The 18570-nt window shown below is 42.5% G+C and overlaps 1 protein-coding gene across 1 annotated transcript in view; it reads left to right on the forward strand.

The window, feature by feature from the left end:
* The first annotated feature begins 614 nt into the window (after positions 1 to 614).
* FAM53A (family with sequence similarity 53 member A) overlaps positions 615 to 18570 on the forward strand; it is a 68895-nt gene continuing 50939 nt past the window's right edge. The window contains exon 1 of the mRNA XM_033061114.1: positions 615 to 697. The gene's annotated coding sequence lies outside the window, so the exon portion shown is untranslated. The remainder of the gene's footprint in view (positions 698 to 18570) is intronic.

Genomic DNA, 18570 nt, shown 5'->3' on the forward strand with positions numbered 1-18570 from the left:
TTCAATGGGGAATTCTTTGAACAAAAAAGCTGATTCCAAGGATGGAGTCAAATCCCTGCCAAGGATACGGGCAAGGATCGTGGAAGCAGATGCACTACAATTTCCCATGCACCAGAATCCACAACTGGGCCAGGAGCAAAATGAGCAGAGGCAGAAAGGGTGCCATGAGCCAGAAGGAGGAGGAAGAGAAATCGGAAGAGGAGGAAGAGAAGGAGGAAGAGGAAAATGAGGAAGAAGAGAAGGAAGATGAGGAAAAGTAGGAGGAGGAGCACGGTGCGCATCCCCCTTGCGGATCCATCCGGGCACGCGATGACGTCATCACCCCCGCGCGCGTGTAGCGCGTCTTCTCCTCCGCGCGCCCCTGGCCCCTCCGCACGCGCGCTGCCCGGCCAATGACAGCCGCGCGCCACCGCAAGGCCTGCTGGGGGGTGTAGTCCAGCGCGCGCTCCCCACCCCACCCGGCACCCACAGCTGCGCGTCCCTGCCGCGACCGGGGCAGCGCCCGCCCCCCGCCCCTTTGTGGGCGGGGCCGAACCGCGCCGCCGGCCAATGGCAGAGCGGGTCAAGGTTCGGCGGGCGGGCGGCGCGGCCAATGGGCGCGGGCGGGCGGTGGAGGGGGCGTGGCCGGCGGTGTTTTGTTCGGTTGCCATTCAGCAGCCCGGTCCATACGCGCAGGGGAGGCGGCACGGCCGCGCAGGTACCGGCGGCTGCCGTGCGGGGGGGCACGGGGCGGGGGGCAACGAGCGTGGCCGGCAGGTAACAACAGTCGGGCGAGTAACAGGTGACAGCCGTGTAGGTAACAGCCGGACAGGTAATAACAGCCCTGCAGGCAGGCAGCAACCGAACAGGCATCAGCCCCGCTGTCGGCCCGCAGGCAGTGCGGGGCACAGGGGAGGCGGCCCAGCCATCCTCGGAGCCTTTGGCGGAGCCCGGGAGGCCGTGCGCACCGCGCAGCTCCGGGCGGGCGGGGCAGCGAGCGCGGCCCGGGGGACCCTGCGGGGCGGGGGTGTCACCCCGAGGCTGCGCTTCCCCGCAGCGGCACCTCCTGCTGCCGCAGGGCTGCAGCCCGCTCATCCCTCCGGTTACCTCGGCAGATAGGTAAAGCGGTGTGGATGTTGTGCGTTGTGTTGTTATTGTCCGTGCTCGGCCCGGGCCGCGCTCCCCCCGCTCCGCCGGTGCTGCTGGCGCTGGGGGCGGCCGCCCCGCCGGGAGGCACGAACCCGTAACCCCAGATTGAGTGCTCGGCGTTAATGGGCGCTGCTGGGGCGGGGGCCGGGCCGGTGCGCGGCGCTGCCCTGGGTGTCCCAGGGGCCGGGCCTGGCCTGGCCCGGCCGTGCGGGAAGGAAAGCGAAGGTGCCCGGCCCGGCGGGGCTCGGACATTCCTTTGTGCCGCTGCCCTGGAAACACATGTCTGCAGGCACGTACCCCGGCGATTTTGAGGCGATTCCCCCCTGTCTGGCTCAAGGATAGGGTTGCCCCTGTGGAGGTGCCTGTTTTTCCACAATAACTGCCTTCCATAGTGATTTCTGGGTGGAAACGCTGGTTATTTTCTTCCTTCACCTCGCCTCAGCAATAGGAAAGTCGATTTGTAGTTTATGGCCCCGAAGTGTAAGGACCAGTTGGGCTCAGTGGGCGAGTGAATGGGCTCTTTGTGTTCCCCTGCTTTTCTCAAGGCAATAACATGGCTTTGTTCTGCTTGTTTGGCTTACTAAATGTCTTCTGGCCTGCTGGAAATGTGTGGATGAAATTCTGGGTGCTATTTCAGGAGGTCGCCTCAGGTCCTGAGAGATAGAGCAGGCACCTCCTGTGGAGGCTTCTCAGGGTTGATGTTCAGGGATCTGAGCCCCTGGGGTTGGGATGGAAAAGTTCAGGGATTGAAAAGTTCAGGGTTTTTCCCCTGTAGGGAAGGGCATCCCCATCCCAGCATTGAGAAGCTTTGGAGCAGCACCTCAGCTTTGGGGTTGCAGGCTGAGAGGGACTGGGGGATTCTGTCCCTGGCTTTCACCATGAGTGCCTGGGGATGAGTTGAGCCAGCTGGTCAAATCCATTTTCTGGTTCACTGTGCCTACATTAAAATTAGCTCCTGAGAACAGTTCTTAGAGCCTTTACTGTTCCATTGCCTCCTGTTCGCTTGCCTGACTGATAGCAAATATTTTTGTCAGAAAAATTTGCCATTTTTGGCAAGAACCAGTAAGTTTGTATCTCTTGTGGCAAGCTGAAACGTTTCTGGGTGTGTTTTAATTGTGAATGCCTGCTTGCTTCTAGTCGGGCTTATGAAATGTTTGCTAAATAGCAGAAACTTTCCTGATGAAGCATGTTACTTGATCTGGTTTTATTGGAGGTGCAGTGTGCTTGTTCAACCCCAGAGAACTTGTATCCTTTCAGTTATTGAGCTTCCAAAAATGCCTGGAAGAATTGTGCTCAGAGGCAGGAGACTAAAACATACATTTTAAGTAGCTCTACATAATCTCATAGAGCTCTGAACTAGAAAATGGGTGCACTACTCACTCATTTTGAATTTCCTTGAAATACTGTTCATATTAACATGTCTGCTGTTTTTAATGAGCTCTGTTTTTTTGCATCAATAGCAAGATGCTACTCTTCATCATATGGAAGTAAATGCTGCCTATTAGACACAAACTCAAAACAGTGATGTGCAAGATCAGCCCCCTAATGAGATGTTACCCTTTGGGATGTTCCTGTGGAAATCTGGCAGTCCTCTAGTGGCCTTTACCTGCCAGTGCCTAACCCATAGTTATTGTCCTTTTAACTGGGGAATTAAAGCTGGTTAAATAATTGTAAAGGGATATTTTAAATTCAGGATGGTTCAAATTCCCTACTTCCTTTCAAAAGGCTGTTTTTCTGCAGGGTACTATGATTCAGAAGAATGAGGAGGCTGAGAGAAGAAATACTTATCTTTGTAGCCATTGTGTTAAGCTTTGGAAGTTTAGTAGAGGTGTAAAACTATATTTATGAAAATATGGTGGGCAGATAAACTGAAAGCCTGACTGTACTGAGAAGACTGCAATTTATTGCATGGGTTGCTTTATTTAAAACAAAACCTTGAAGGATTTATTCTTTCCTTTAGGAATTCCTTGAGAGTCTGGTAGCCATTACTGTGGCTCCCTTTTTTTAGTTCCTTCTTTTCCCTTCTCTGTGCTTTCTCCCCCTTCCTCTGTTGCCTCCCCCCAATCTACATTCCTTTGTGTTAGCAGTGATGATGGCAGTTCTAGTCACCTCCTGTGGTTTGATAGATTATTCCCTTTAGAATCATGGTGTACTTAAAACTTTCCAAACACAATTCTTGCCTTGCTCCTCCACTTTTTTGATGCTGGCTTTGAGTTTAGTTATAAAAATTTGTCTTCTGTGGTTCTGCTTTGAGTTGCCTTAAAAACTAGTAAGAAGTCTCCTTAAGCCTTGAGTGGAAAATATTAGTATTTGTTATGATTTACATTTCTTTTTGTGTATGTTGATGGTCATAATATAAACAGAAATTTTGTATTTTGGCAACAGGGAACTGCTCTCTCCCCTGCAAGCTCACAAGTTCTGTGCTTTCTTTTTAGACAAAACTTTGCTTGCTTTAAACTGTAATTTTAATTTTTGTGAAATAAACTTCTTGGACTTTTTTGATTACTGTATTCCTGAGATTTTGTAAGAATGATCTTGCAGGTACTCTATTTAAAAGTGCAAGGGATTCTTGCCTATTGTGGAATTATCTGCAACTTTTACTTTACATACTGCAAGTAATATAACCTTACTGGGGGCAGGGAGGGTGAAACTGCTCACAAAAACCTGTGGAGGGCTTTATGAGCACTCCTGAAGGGAGGGTTAATCAGCATAAGGAAACCCTGTTCAATTCTAGGGAAGAAGTTCATGGCTAGAAATGCAGGTACCTGAAGTCAGTGCAGTGTCTGATACTTTGTAGGGAGGTAAGCTTTAATCCCTTGGCTCTGTACACCTGTGAGGGAGCCCTTTACATGGATAATCTGCTTTTTGGTTATCATGAAGTTGGTGTCCTTAAAGAGATCTTAGCACTGAAGTACTGCAATCCAGTGATCAGTCTTTAATAAAAAAAACACCTTCACTTTGTTGGTTTCTCTTAACTGTAAACACTCTGTTAGGGCAATTGGGACAATCATATTTTCAGAAAATGGTTTTCTTTAAGGATTTTCTTTGCACTCAAGAGGAGGCCTGTAAAAAAAAAAAGGGGGGGGTGTGGCATATTTTTAACTCCTTTCAAGTCTACTCTACAGTTTTTTGTTATGATCCAACTGGATATTTTGGTACTGTTAAATATAGAGAAACCTGAAATGAAGGTAACTGTCAACTCTTAACATAGCCTTTCCTAAATTTGGTGCTGTTTTGGCTTTTTTTGGTTGTTTTGGGGAATAATATCATTAGCAAGCTGGCAAGAAGCTGCTCAGCTAACTGCTATTGCTTTGCAGTGGGTGTAAATAACTTCTGAAGGCCATGTTGCTGCTAATTTTTAGGTTGAGGAGAGGAAGTAGGCAGGGTTGTTACTAAATACATTATCTGGGTTATGGCTCTCAGTTTACTGACAGCACTTTTTTTAAGCAAGCAGTTGAATATTGTGCTTTAAGGTAATATGAAATGTTTCGATTAGGATGTTTATTGAATTATAAAAACAAAACTAATATAATTGGTTTTCTCCTGTTTGAACTTGAGTGTATTCTGGTAAAATGCAGCTGCCATGTTTTGCAGGTTGGGTGTTAACAGCAAGATCAAGGGTTCTGATGTGAACATCATTGCTCTGAACCTGATCTGACAACATTGTTTTAAGTTCCTGTGAGGATTTAACTGCAGGAAGGCACTGGGGAGAGTTGTCAGTGATGTATCAGGCCCAGAGCTTGGGACATCCAGTGCCAGTGATGGCAGCTGCTCTTCAGTGTGTGGGTCTGTCTGTGCAGAGAGCCAGGGGTGTGAAATCAAACTGTATTTTGCCTGGAGCTTTCATTGCCAGTGTCATTTGCAAAGCTGACTCTGTGTAGCAAGCCCTACACGTCATTGTGGGGAGGGCAGCTCCAGGAAAGCTGTTTCTGCATTTGCTGAGCTTCAGAATTGGAACATACAGCTGGTACAGGAAATACTTGAAGAAATAAGTGCAGCACCACTGTCTATACCTTTGGTTGTGTGCTTTAGCCTGAGATCTATGATGCTGGAAGGCAGCATCTGAATTCCATTTTTTTACAGGATTACCTGTTTCTCCTTAAGACTCCCTTCAGCCAACCAGCCTTGACAACCAGCTTGCTGTTCATTTGTTAATTCACTCCAGTTTTCTTGGATTATGGAAGATCACATTTTTAACTTGCCCAGTTCTACATTAAAGTGAAGGTATTAAAAATGAAGGAGAACGTGTACTGTCCTAATGAGACCTCATGTAACAGGGCTGTGGCTTTTCTTTTACTGTCACCTCCCCTTGAGCCATTAATAGGAATAATAGAAACTTCTGTTGGTGTTATATTAACTTTAGGTCCCTAATTTGCATCTCAAATAACACTGTGAACAGCATTAATGCCTTCGAGGGGTTTAGGAGGTTTTTTAATTTGTAGGGTAAATGTATTTTTTAACCTAATTGGGCAGTTCAGATTATTATTGCAGCATGTTTAATTTTTGCTCTGCACAGCTTGTGTTGATGTCAGTAGCTCTAAATCATTCCTTCAGTGCTGTGCACATGTGTTGTTTCACCTTCTTAATTGTGGCTTTAGATTTTGTCTTGGTGAAGTATTCATCCATCTCACACAGTTACTACTAGATGCTGTATGATATTTTTCTTTTTATTTTATCCTCAAAAGTTTGTTTAGAATGAGAATTCTTCTTTTTAAAGGTTCTTTTTCCTTTAACTCTTCCTGCTTTCCCAATGAAAAATTGACTTCTGCCTTCCTTCTAGGTTTCTGTTGATCTGACCTCCTTTGGTTTTAGAGGGAGGGAAGTTTGTTGTGTTTAAGGATGGGGACAAGTGACAGTGTGTCACTGAGGTCTGTCAAACCCTGTGGCCTTATCAGCTTCCACTGTCCAAAAGTAGTATGCAGAGTTAAAGTTTGGAGGTGTGATGCAGTCTGTGAAACAGAATTGTGGGAACATAGTTGAGGCAACATGATGGGTCTGGATCTGGGGTTCTGCCTTCTGCAGCTCAGCATCTCTTAATATATAAATGGCCATTGAGATTGCAGGTGGTTTTTGTACTATGTTATGTTTTCATAACACAGAAAACTTCTGATCTATGGACTGTTTGAGGGTGTGATTTATTGATTTTTTTAAAGTGCTGGTCTCTGTTTAGATACCCAGAACCTATTTGTATGTTTGTACAGGGTTTTTGATGAACTGTCAGTTAAAATTAAAATCCTAGTTTAAAAAAGAAAAAAGGAATCTCTTTGCCCAATTATCTCATTGTGATAGTAGTGGCAAATAAATCATTGCTATCTGTTGGAATGGAGGCTAGTGGTGGTTGAGCATGCCTCAAGACTACTGTGCTTTGGAGTGTAATTTGATGTAGTATTTAGTAAATGAGAGAGAAGTAATGAAAGCAGCATTCAAGAACTGCTTACATGAATTGACTAAAGTACAGCATGTATTTCTAGTAGTGGGAAGGGGGGAAGGAACAAGTACCCAGCACTTCATCTTTTCATTTCTTAAACGATGAAACAACAGAGTTGAACCTTGATGAATTTGAGAAGTGTGAGTAACTTGAAGGCTAAACTGAAGTGCTGCTGCCTGTTGTAAGAGGCTACCAGAGGTTAAGAGACAACAAGGGTGTTGCTGGTTTGGAGATTGTGCTGGAACGTGAGCCAGCATGTTCCAGTGCCAGCCTGGTGCTTGGCTTGTTCCCTTCTCAGAATGCACAGCAGTCCCCTTGAGCTTGGCTGCATGTGTGCCTGCTGACTTCATCCTTTTCTTCCATTAGCACCCCATCCTGACCAGACCTTTCTGGTTCAATATTTGGATAAGAAATTGCTGAACTGTGGGAGGGTAGGGTGGACTGCTGCTGCTCTTCTGTTTTCATGCTTCACAAATCAGAAGAATGTCATTTAGTAAAGCAGGAAAGTACCTGGATAGCTTCTAGTACCAAACTATTACAGAGTGAAAAAGGACAGTGCTTTGTCTGGTTTTATGTTTTTTAGTGGCCTATTTATGCTTGAGCTCTTAAGAGTTAATTCCTCTGTGCTTTAGTGACTTTGGATTTTGCAGTTTAGATTTGAATTCTGACTGTAACTAATGCTCTTTGCTTCAACTCCCCCTTTATAAAATGCTGCATATCTTAATTTTTGTTTTGGAGCATTTGGCTGCTGCGTGCAGCATTTGCCATCCTCAGGAAGTCCTAACGCAGCCTGAGGCAGTGGGTGTAAAAGGTGCAGGCACATGTTTGTGTGACAGTGCCTTGACACCACATCAGTGAAAGCCATTACATCATCCTGCCGGGTTGTTAGAAGGCAAAGCACGCCTGTCTTTCTGAAGTAATAGGCTTCTGGCTTCTCTTGGTCAGAAGAAAGATGCAGCAGGATACTGCAATATTGCTGAAACTTGCATGCTGCCACAGGAGGGGGTTTATTTCTGTGTGAAGAAAGTATGGGGCGGGTGTGACTTTTTCTGGATAATAAAATAACCTGATTATGCAAATCCTGAAGTTTTAATTTGAAAAATCAGGAAAGTAATTTCTAGTTCATTGATACTCAAAAAACATTGTAGGAGGATAAGCAAAAACGTTACAGGGGCTTGAAACTGTATGTTATTAAAAAAAAAAGCAGGGCTGTGAAAGGTGTAGGCTGGTTGTGAGTCTCCTGCCCCATACTGGTGTTGCACATCTGATGTGATTCATGGCAGAAGCCTGAGCAGCTCTTCTTTCTACTGAGGACAGCAAAACTCTGGACTAAAACTTGTTTTGAATATGGAACCATCTTCCTTACTGCAGGTCAAGCTTATTGTCTAATTCCCTGGACATGAGGGACAGCTATTCCTTCCCCTGTAGTAAGTAAGCTTAAAATATTTCAACTGTTCTTTGCAATGTTTGTTTCCTTGTGTTGTGCCCTCCACCCTTGTGATACTTTTGTCCTAAATAAAACTAGTGTATTCAGGTCTTCCTGAGAGGTCATGCTTTTTTCAGCTCTGATCTTTCTGTTGTTCTCTCAAGTTAGTTCACATTGGGCTTCAAGTGTGGTGCTCAAAACCCAGGTCTGTACTGCAGCTGAGACTTTCTGTGCTGAGTGGAGTGCACAAATGGCTTCATGTGCCCTGAAGCTGATATTCCTGTTTATGCATCCCTGTACACTGGACTTTTTTACACATACAAGACAAAGCTTAACACTCATTTCAAGGTCAGCCTGTTGATCCCACCTAGCTCACAGCTTTCTTCTGAAGACCTTGCCTTCCTGTTTGTTCATTTAATCCTGCCTGAGCGTGCTTTTCAGAACTCACTTGTATCCTATTGCAGAAGAGTTTTCCAACTTATCCAAGTTGTGCAGGATTTTAAGGCTGTCTTGCAGTCCTGCCTGCTGTTCTCCTACATATAACAAGCCTCCTCTGCCAGCAGCAGATCATGGGAAGCACAGAAATGGAACTGAGCTGGGTTCCTGCTCGATGTGCTCTCCCACACACCACTGGCAGCTGCTCTCTGGCTGTGATTGTCCCCCTAGGATGCCTTTGCTTACCTCTCAGCAGCACAAGTCTGTAAAATTTAGGTGTGTGAGCTCACAGGTTCCTCCCTGCCCCTAGACCCTGTTACACTGATGTCCCAGTGAACCAGGTGGGTGCTGCACACTTCTAGTGCTCACAAAAGGTTCCCAGAGGTTCTAATTAAATATGTGGGAATTGGAGACTGGTTGCATGAATTTTGACCTTTTTTAATGCATGCATGGAATGAAGACAGGCCTAACCTCAAACTAATGTCCAAACCCATTTTTGTTTGTTTTGTTTTAAGAAAGCCCCAACCATGTCCTGTTTCTGTCTGTATTTAAATATATCACATAGCCTGAATCTAGTACTTTGCAAGTAATTCCAGGTGTTAGAGTGACTGAAGTCATTTGTAGTTAGAATTCTTTGAAGCTGTCCATTCTTGAGATGAAATTGCTCTTTCATTGCAAACTGTGTGTCAAAGGATAAGCTCCACTGCTTGGAACAGCTTTTCTTTAGAGTATTTTTCTTGGATTTGTATTTGTAAGTATTTTTTGATGCCTCTGTAGGCGCAATTTTCTGTTTGAAATCTTAGTTCTCATATTATCTCCTCTGTCGAACTCAAAGCACATAATAAACGTTGTGCTGCATAGAAATGGATTTTTCTGAGCCCTCTCTCTGTTGGGGTTGTTTGACACAGTTCTCTAAGTGCTATTTGTTGTTTTTTCTCCAGTACCTCTTCCTCTAAACTTTCTTTACATCTCTGCCATTCAGTAATTCCCTCAGACTTGCTCTTATTGCCTTATTTACAGTCCCTGCACACGTAACAATTTATTCTCATCACACAGATGTATTTGAGTGTAGTTAAAAGTTTTATTGTGCCTGGCTAAAAGCTAGAATAATTTATCTTCCAACCATTCTTTCCCCTGGATGCTGTAAGGAGGTAGACAGATATGCTTTGAAACCATGCTGCAGTGTTAAATTGAGCAGAGGTTTAGAATATCTGGTGGTCCTTTGCAAAAGATATTGAATGTTTAATAGATGGGATTACCTCAGTGACCATTCTGAACCCACAAGATGTTACCAGAACAGTAAGGCAGCATCACCTGCTTCTGGGAAATTAAAGGCAATGTGGATGGTGAAATTTGTGCTGAATGTACTTTAGGTTAATAGTTGTTTAAGTATTACAGATCTTTAACAGGATTATGGGGATGCTGTGTCTAGAAATGCTCTTTCAGGGTGTGTTCATGGTTGTGGCAGGTTTTTCTGTATAAAATGTACTCCAATTTTACTGGTGGAGTTAACTGCAAAATGCCATGAATCCTTGAGCATAAACTTTATAGTCCTGTTAAATATAGTCTGAAACTTTGAAACTTGTTTTGAGGGGACCTTCCCTTTGTCCTTTTCTCACTGGAGCACAAGCTGATCAAATAATGCCAAACCTGTTTCTGAGTTCTAAACTGGCTGTTGGATTGAGTCAAACTGCAGTGAGGTAAATGCCTGTTGCACCTGCAGAAAAGGCTGCAGCTGTCACAAGCCTGTTTATCACTTCAGTACTTGAGTCCAGGTGCTCAGGCAGTGACTTCCTCACACAGTCATTTGTTTCAGATCTTCATCAGCAAAGATGTTACTGCTGTATGCAGATTATGGTGTGCTTAACCTTTGCATGTGTGAAGATGCCAGGAGCCCAGCTGTAATTTCAGAGGTTTATTTTGAAGGAAGCTCAGATGGAGTGCACTTCTTGTCAGCATTGAAAGATCATTTGAAAGGCAGCATCTCTTACCTTGACTTCATCAGATAAATCTTTACTGTTTTGTGCTTCAGCTTGGTTTCCAAAGTTGATTTTGTTGGAATACTGTAATCTGGAAAGGTAACTGTCCACGTGGGAGGTCCTATTTCCCCTCCAAACACTCTTGGTCCTGTCCTCCTTTGCACAGTTGCTGTCTGCAGTGTGCTGGACTTGGCAAGCAACTTACCTGCTGCCATTTGAAGCTGCTAAATTTCTGTCCTAGTCAAGGAAGGTTAAAAGAGAAGGCCTTCCTCAACACTCATTTTTCTACTGACATTTCTGTGTTCAAATAAAATAGTTATGTTTATACTGACTGAAGTATGGTTTACAGTATTTGTGTACTAATTGGCACCTTGTGCCTGTTTGCTCCCTGTTCTGGGACATGGTTTTACATTAAGGCTTTGTGGCCCATCCTCTGTAAACTTTGTAATTTGGGGTTCTAGTGACTTCTAGGACTTCTGTGAATTCCCTTTGACAAGTAAATCTTCCAGTAGAATTTGCTTGTAGAAGTAATGAGTTGTTTGTAGAATATCAGCTAATATTGAGGTAATACATAGAAAATACTGAGCTTTTCCAACAAGCAAAGGTGATCTTCCAATTCTTAAAGGAAAAAAAAAATCGTACTAATGTAGCTAAAATAGTTCACTTTTTTTCCCTCCTCTGACGTGGTGTAACTTTGTCTCATGAATTTCATTAGTTGGTGTAATTGTTACAAATGTTTTTTCTAGATACCTGCTGCAATGTGTATATTCCTTGGTTTGTCTTGACCTCTAACACAGCATTTCCAGTATCCAGCTGTTCAGTGTGCTGCTCAAGGCTGACTGCAAAGAGACAAAATAGTTATCTGGCTTTTCAAATAGTCTGGTGAACTAGTAAGAGCTGCATAGCTCAACTGAACTAATTTTTATTGAAGTACCTTTAATAGGTCTGGCAAGAGGGATGTCCCTGGTGACACTGGAAGTAATGTCTGAACTGAATGCTGAAAGCACTCACAGTATTGATGTGTACTGCCTTTGTATTTCATTCCATTATTTTCATGGGCTTTAATTTGTGGTCTGCTCATACTTGGGTCATTTGTGGGCTGAGAGCTCACATGTAGAGCAGATTATATGTAGTGCAGATCCCTTCAGAGACTTCACCATTCAAAAGCTTGTGGTATGCACAAAACAGAAGTTGGAAGCCATCTATTAAGTTGAGAGGAGCTGTAGTTTAGCAAAGTAAGAGCAACAAGAAGAAATTCTTCAAACTACAACTCAGTTGTGCCATTTGTAGCGTGATGCCAAGTCATGTTTATTTTAAATAAAGTTTTTGCTGTTTGAAAGCTGTGTGGTTCTTGGGTTTTATTGCCTGGATTCTGATGGATCTGATAACTAAATTGGTGTTGTAGAACTTGGGATCTCTGTGTGCCACCTCTTGAGGTGGTATCTCCTGCCACATGAACTGGGGTTTCTTCAGTGACAAATTGCAGATGGTGAGCTGTGATAGAGAACAAGTCTGGGCCATGAGATGGAGCTTGGTTGTCAGCTACACACCATATTTCATATCTGTTCAATGCATTTCCATGCTCTTTCCACACAGATAATGTAGCAGCAAGCTTTAACTCTTTAATGCAAGCCTGTGTAGAATTTTACTGTGGAGTGAACTCTTCCTTTAATTTGCTTTCTTTATATTTCAGGGTTTTAGATGAAAATATGTAAACAGTGTACTTGTGAGCTGCTAAAATAAGGGTACACATGTTCTGTGCTCAGTTTAGTTGTACAGTGATCTTCTGGAGAGTTCCAGTTTTGAGACAGACACACTTTCCTTAAACTGCTAAATTGGGCATAATACTTTGTCATGAGAAGAAAATGTTACTCATAGTATGAAAAATAAGTACAGTGAGGCTTGGAGAAATGTTTCATCTTGCTGTAAGCATTGAGATGTATGGATATTTACAGAACAGTGCTCAGAACCTGAGTTCTAAATTTAGTGCTATGTGCAGTTCACCAGCTGTACTATTTAGTGAAAAATATTTGCACTACCATAGGTTCATCATTTTTAATTTCCATAGTTGTATGCAAGCTAATGAAGGGAGATGTGCCTGTGTGCAGATTATATAGCTCATTAGATCCCTAAATGCCATGAAGTAGCATCTTAGCATAAGTGTTTTTCACCTGGCCTGAGGCCTCCAGCAAGAACATTTCACACTTGGGATCATAAAAACAAACCTACTACTAGGGCTTTTTATTTTAAACAAGCCAACCAGATGTCTGAAACTCCTCAGAATGAACCTGGAGGCAAACAGGAGGAGGTTTATTAGCTGTGTGTGTTTTGGGAGCAGGATGTATGGAAGAGATTTGTATAATCCCTCAGCTCCAAGCCCATAGGCTTTGGTAATAGAACAGTACTTGAGTGCTGGTATTATTCCATTCTGTCACAGGGGAGCAGGATGTGTGTGGGGTAATCATTGTCACTGCCATACAAGTTAAAGGTCAGTGCCACTTTTTTTTTTTCAGCCCTGGGTATTTTTAAAGTATGCATATGTGCCTGTTTTACTTCTCAGTTTTAAGGGCAAACACTAAGAGAAAGTAGATGATACTACTCATTATTTTATTTTTCTTCCTCTGGCTTTTCTAACCAGTGAAGCAAATATCTTGGTAGCAGGGCCAGTTCATATATTTTCTTTCATTCTTCAAGGCTTAGAATTAGTAAAAGCAAACCAACTCATAGGTCTTGTGCAGTCTGGATCACTTGCTTTAGTGAAAATCTGGTAGGTTTCTCCAAACACTAATATTATCAGTATAAATTACTATTTGAGTCAGAATTTTCTATCTTACTGAAGGCTTAGTCTATGAAGGAAATACTTCTATTGGTTTTAAATAGCATTTTTATTAAAAAAATTGAGGTGAAACTATATTCAGGTGAAAGTAATTTGTGCAGTACCTGAGCTTTGAGCTTTTAGTAATATACACTGAAAGTTGGACTGAGGTGGTGATTGCCTGCTAGATTCTGTTCTGAATTGCTTAAACAGGCAATAGCTCTTGGTTTGAGTAGTGTAGTCTTGAAATAATGACTGTTAGCACATTTAGTTCATAATTACAGCAAAAGCCAAGGGTTTGGTGTTCATGTGTTCAAGCCTCACTAGATCAGACTTCTGTTCCTCAACCTCACATCACAGCCTTGGGCTTTCTGCAGTAGGGCTGAGAAGGACTCCAAGTATCACATTGCAGAGAGATGAGTGGTCATGGGCCTGAGCTGATGGCTCATTCAGATGGAACTCCAAACAGACTAGATGTAAATATTCTTCAGCAGAATTAATGAAATCCTGGCCTGTCATTGTGGTGCATTATTTTAGGAAATAATGTAAGCATCTTGGAACAGCATGGTTGCACAGCTCATCTGGGGTCCTGTCTGACAAAGTTACTTTAAAAGATGCAGGATGACTTGTCTGTGATGTGAGTATTGGGTTTTCATCAGCTCTGAAAGAGGTTCCAACCTGAGAGACTGACTTCTTACTGATATGAGTTGGCAATAAATAAATGCTTTAACCTCTGGCTGAGTTCTTAGCCCTAGTTTTCTGTAGTGATATATTCCCTGCTTTAATTAGGTATGACCTGGAAAAAGTCTCTTGAGCTTACTGCACCACTTCTGTTGCTTTGAGAAGTGTACTTTATAAACTGTGACAAAGGTTTAGCATGGCCTATCTCCACCCTTCTTTTTCCTTTCTGGTAGGAGATTCATCTTGTTTTAAATCCAAACCCAAACCACTGACAGTAACTTGAGAAGTAAAAGGGGGTATATTTATTACAGACAACAGTTCATCATGTAAAATATTTTGGTTCTAATTCAAAATGTATTAAATTATTTTAGGTTTTTGTTTTGTATGTGTTCCTCAGCCAAGCTGGGTGAATTGTACAGCTGAGGATGGGAAACTGTGTCATCAAAGGTAATACCAAAGTATTACCTTTAACCTCTTTTGAGCATGCCCCCTGTCTTTTTTAGGTAAAGTGGAATCCAAAGGCTGTGTATGTTGGTTGAGGCTTCCCTTCCTTCCCATAGGAGCTCTTGGATCTGAAGTGTGGGAGATGGAGTAGAAGTGAGTGTGCAGGATGCAGCTTTATTTTAGCAGCAGTTTATATTTTGTCTCATTGGCCTCACTGACCAGTTGGTTTTAGTGGTGATGCTTTAGGGCCAAAACAGTGAAATTCTGGGCTCAGTAGTGATCTTCTACATTTGAGGTAAAGTAAACCCAATATTTCTTATCTATCTCTGAAGGCATTAACAACCCAATCCTAATTTTTAACCTTAGAACAGTGATCTGTAGTCCTGCCTTGCACATTAGATGATGTTTGTTCTTCAGCAGACAGTTTTGAGCTCTTGATATTCCTTGTGCTTCCAGAGCCTGTGGAATATCTGAAATTTGTCTCCAGTGGCCATAAGTTGATGTAAAGGATGTCTTCTAGCTTATTTTACTTGTTCCTTTTTGGAGTTCTGTGCTGGAGTTGTATCAACCTGAATCCAAGCTTGAAAGCTTCTTAATATTGAAGTTTCCTTCTTACAGAACTAGCTTATGAAAACACTGCATGGAGAAAGTGAGGAGGTTCTGTAACTCATAAAATCTGTCTTCAGTCCTTTTAGAGAAACTGACTTGCAAATGCTGAAACTGGATTCTTTGGTTTGCTTGTTCAGAGTTCTAGAATGTGTGCAGTGTGGTTTTAAGGCTTTATTTTGTCACAACTGAGCTCTTCAGGGAGAACTACAATTTAAACAGAATTTTTTAAATGGTTGTGGAATAGTTTCTGCAGAATACAGACTAGGATTATGAACTCTATTCTCTTTGTCCCTTTTTCTCAGAAACTTATTCTAATGCTCTGTAAAAAACCTTTGTAAAGAACCTCAGAAAATAAAGGGGTGCTAGTTAATGGTGTTGAGAGGGCTCCTGAAGTATATTTTGGAAATGGAGGTGTCCCCTTTTAGAACAAATCCCCCAAAATGTTGATTGATAACTTTATAGCTGAAGGGAACTTCCTAATTAAAACTGACTTTTTTTTTAACTTGGTGTGGAATTTTGGAAAGTTTGCAGAATAGCCACACTACAGATTAGTGCTAGAAAGGATAGAATCCAAATAATTCTCTTTTAAGTGCCTGATATCAACAACTTCTTTGGGCTAAAAGCTATTAATAATAGACTTATGTTGTAAGGAATGCTTAGCCTCTCTGTGAACTTCTTAGCACTGTAGTAAATATGTATTTTTAAAAATAGAATGTTCTCTTCCCTTTTGGAAGTTGGAGTTTTGCATTGCTGGAAAATAGACATTTTGTAGCTTTTTGTCAGATGGCATAAAGGATTAGCTTAGCAGTTTCTGAAAATCTGGTCTTCCAACTTAGTGTTGCTTCAAGCATAAGTGGGATGGGACAGGCAGAGTTAAAACTTGATCAGTTTTGTGTCATGTTTCAATTCTGAAGTGCTTCTTGAATGCTGCAGAAAGTGCCAGGAGGCGAAAAATCACCTTTCATCCAGAGTCTAGTAGTGAAATCATCTAGATCTGGAGTTAGTACTGCTGGAGTGATTAGCTCCTTTGGCTTGCTGAAGCAGAGATAATAATTTAAAGGACCTACTTATCCCAATTGGAATTTTGACTCCAGCTAATCCTTTCCTTCTGCTGGGAGCAAGCTGAGTGCATGTATGGGATTGTTGGTAATAAAGGTTCCATGTAGCACTTGGAGCAAAGAGTAGGAAATAATGTGAAGTATCAGAGGAAACAATCCTCTGTGTTCTCACAGGTCATTTTAATGCCATAGGCAGAAAAATAATGGAATAGTCATCACCAAGAAACACCTACATTTGTGTTATGGGGAATTCATCTAAAAATCTTGTGATCTCTTCTTTATCCAAGATAGAACTTCCAGAAACAGAAGAAAGTGTTTCAAACAAATGTAAATTTTCCCATTGAGATGAGCTGTTGCTGGAACATTTTGTCCTGCGGGATGCAGAGGAGGAGAAGTGGGTTGGGAAATGAGTCTGGCTGCCTTGCTTTCTTAGAGCCAAGGAGAGAATTTTTTTTTTTTTTGTGTTGGCTTTGTCTTCATCAGGACTCTTCATCTCTTTGAAAGTAGCTTGTCAAACTGAATGAGCCTCTGACATCCTTTAATTGACTGGGAGGTTGGATAATCTGTATTTTTAGTAGTCTTCCCCAAAAAAGACACTAGTGATGTCACTGAAGATACAGAATTCGTGACATGGGCACTTCTGTTCTATCTCCACTGTTAATTTTGGCAGATATTTTACAAGTCATTACTACTTGTAGCTAATCTTTTAAAGAAATAAGCCCTCTCTCCTTTAGTAGTACTATAGAGATATAATAATGAATCTTTACTTTTCTCAGCCTTCAGAATTAATAGAAAAGAACTTTAAATCAGAGGCACTGGTGATCCTGATTCCATCACAGCTCCTTCTCCAGCTTTGAGGAATGTTAGCTTTGGCTTGCATTTGCAGTTTGATTTTTATATTCCATTTATTCCTTTTGATTATTCTGCCTTTCAACAACAACAAAAAAATAGCTTCTCTTCCTCCCCACCTCTCACCTCTGCCCTTCAGCTCAAGGAGATCATAGGAAGATTAAGTCTCTCCCAGAACAGAGAGTGAGTAACATCTTTTGTTGTGTGTGTTTATCTTGGAGGTCTCAGCTTGCTCACTATCCTACCCAATCAGGCTCCACAAAGGATGGTGTGCTGAGGGAAAGGTGGCCATAATCTTGCAGGACTCCATCCAACTTGGAGCTCCAAGGCCTATTGTTATTAGCTCAAGGCTTGGAGGATGTTCCTGTTTGAACTGGCAGTGCCTGGCTCTGCTGCTGCCTGTGGAGCCTGGGTGACAGCAGAGCTGTGTTACCTGGGGCACGACTGCCCTGTGCCAGGATCTCTGCCATGAGACAGCTGAAAACATGCTAATTCAGCAGCATCCTCCTTGCCCTAACAAGGATGGGCAAATGGTTCATATCACTGAAAATCCAATTAGTATGAAGTGCTGAGCAGTTTGAGAGGGATTCAGCCTGATAAGGAGAGGCTGAAAAATAAAGTTGGCTGCCTTTAACCAGCTCTAGAAAAACAGCATGATGAAAAAAGTACATAAAGTAAACACCTTACTCTATTCTCTCTGTGGATCCATTAAATACATACCATAGCAGAGAGTCTCAAAATAAACTAAACCCTCAAAAATAGGAAAATTAAGTGAGCTGCTTCCTTCTAGGAGGTACTGAGGGGCAAAAAGCTTATGAATACATAATAGCAGATTTAAAATGACCACAGCTCCACAGCTGAGTGAAGTCATTCTGAAGAATCTCTTGTCTCCTGCCAGCTAAATTATTAATTAGCAGAAATGAGGGAAACAATTCCTTGTAGAGTATACATAGCTCAGCCAGGAGTTTGGTCACTGAGTTAAGGTGCTGAGGCTGCAGGGAGGATTTCAGATCCCTTTGAGCTGCTGAGTTTGACCAGTCAAAGGAGTACAAACTGGGAAAGGAAGATGGGAGCAAAACATGTTCAAACCATGCTTCAGGAGGAGATACCTAATTTCTAATTAAAGAAGAATCTGTGTGGCTCAGTGTAGGAAATGGTGGCTTTGTGTGGTGTTTTTTTCTGATGCTGTACTTGAGCAGGTACTTGGACAAGCAGTGTCAGCATTCCACAATGCACCCACACAGGCATTTGTGTCCAGTTCATGGCGATCCAGCTGGAAGACATTTCTCAGAAACAAAAGGAAGTGTTTTGGTTTCATCCAGCTATAAAAATTCCTTGATCTAGTTCTCTGTGATGAGCAGAAACACTTGTGCTGGCACACTGCTGTGGGCCACAAATAGCCAGAGCAGAGAATGTGTTGGCAGTTGTGATGGCAGCTGAGGTACATCAAACTGCAACCCAGAACGGCTGTCAGTGGTGGGAGTGTGATGGTGACATTTCAGTGGTAGGAGTGTGTTGGTGACATTTTGACCACTTAAAACATTCATTGTGTCAACAAGGACTGCCCAGTAAGAACAGATTTCTAGTGTAAAACAGTTAATGCCAATGTACTGATCAAGCACATTTAAGAAAGGTGAGAAGGGAGTTCACTTGTAAATGTGCTTCTGATCTGAACTACAACCCCTGCTATCAATGTTGTGCTTCATATTGAGAAATGG

This window comes from Catharus ustulatus, chromosome 5 (assembly GCF_009819885.2).
Source record: "Catharus ustulatus isolate bCatUst1 chromosome 5, bCatUst1.pri.v2, whole genome shotgun sequence".
Taxonomy (NCBI): Eukaryota; Metazoa; Chordata; class Aves; order Passeriformes; family Turdidae; genus Catharus; species Catharus ustulatus.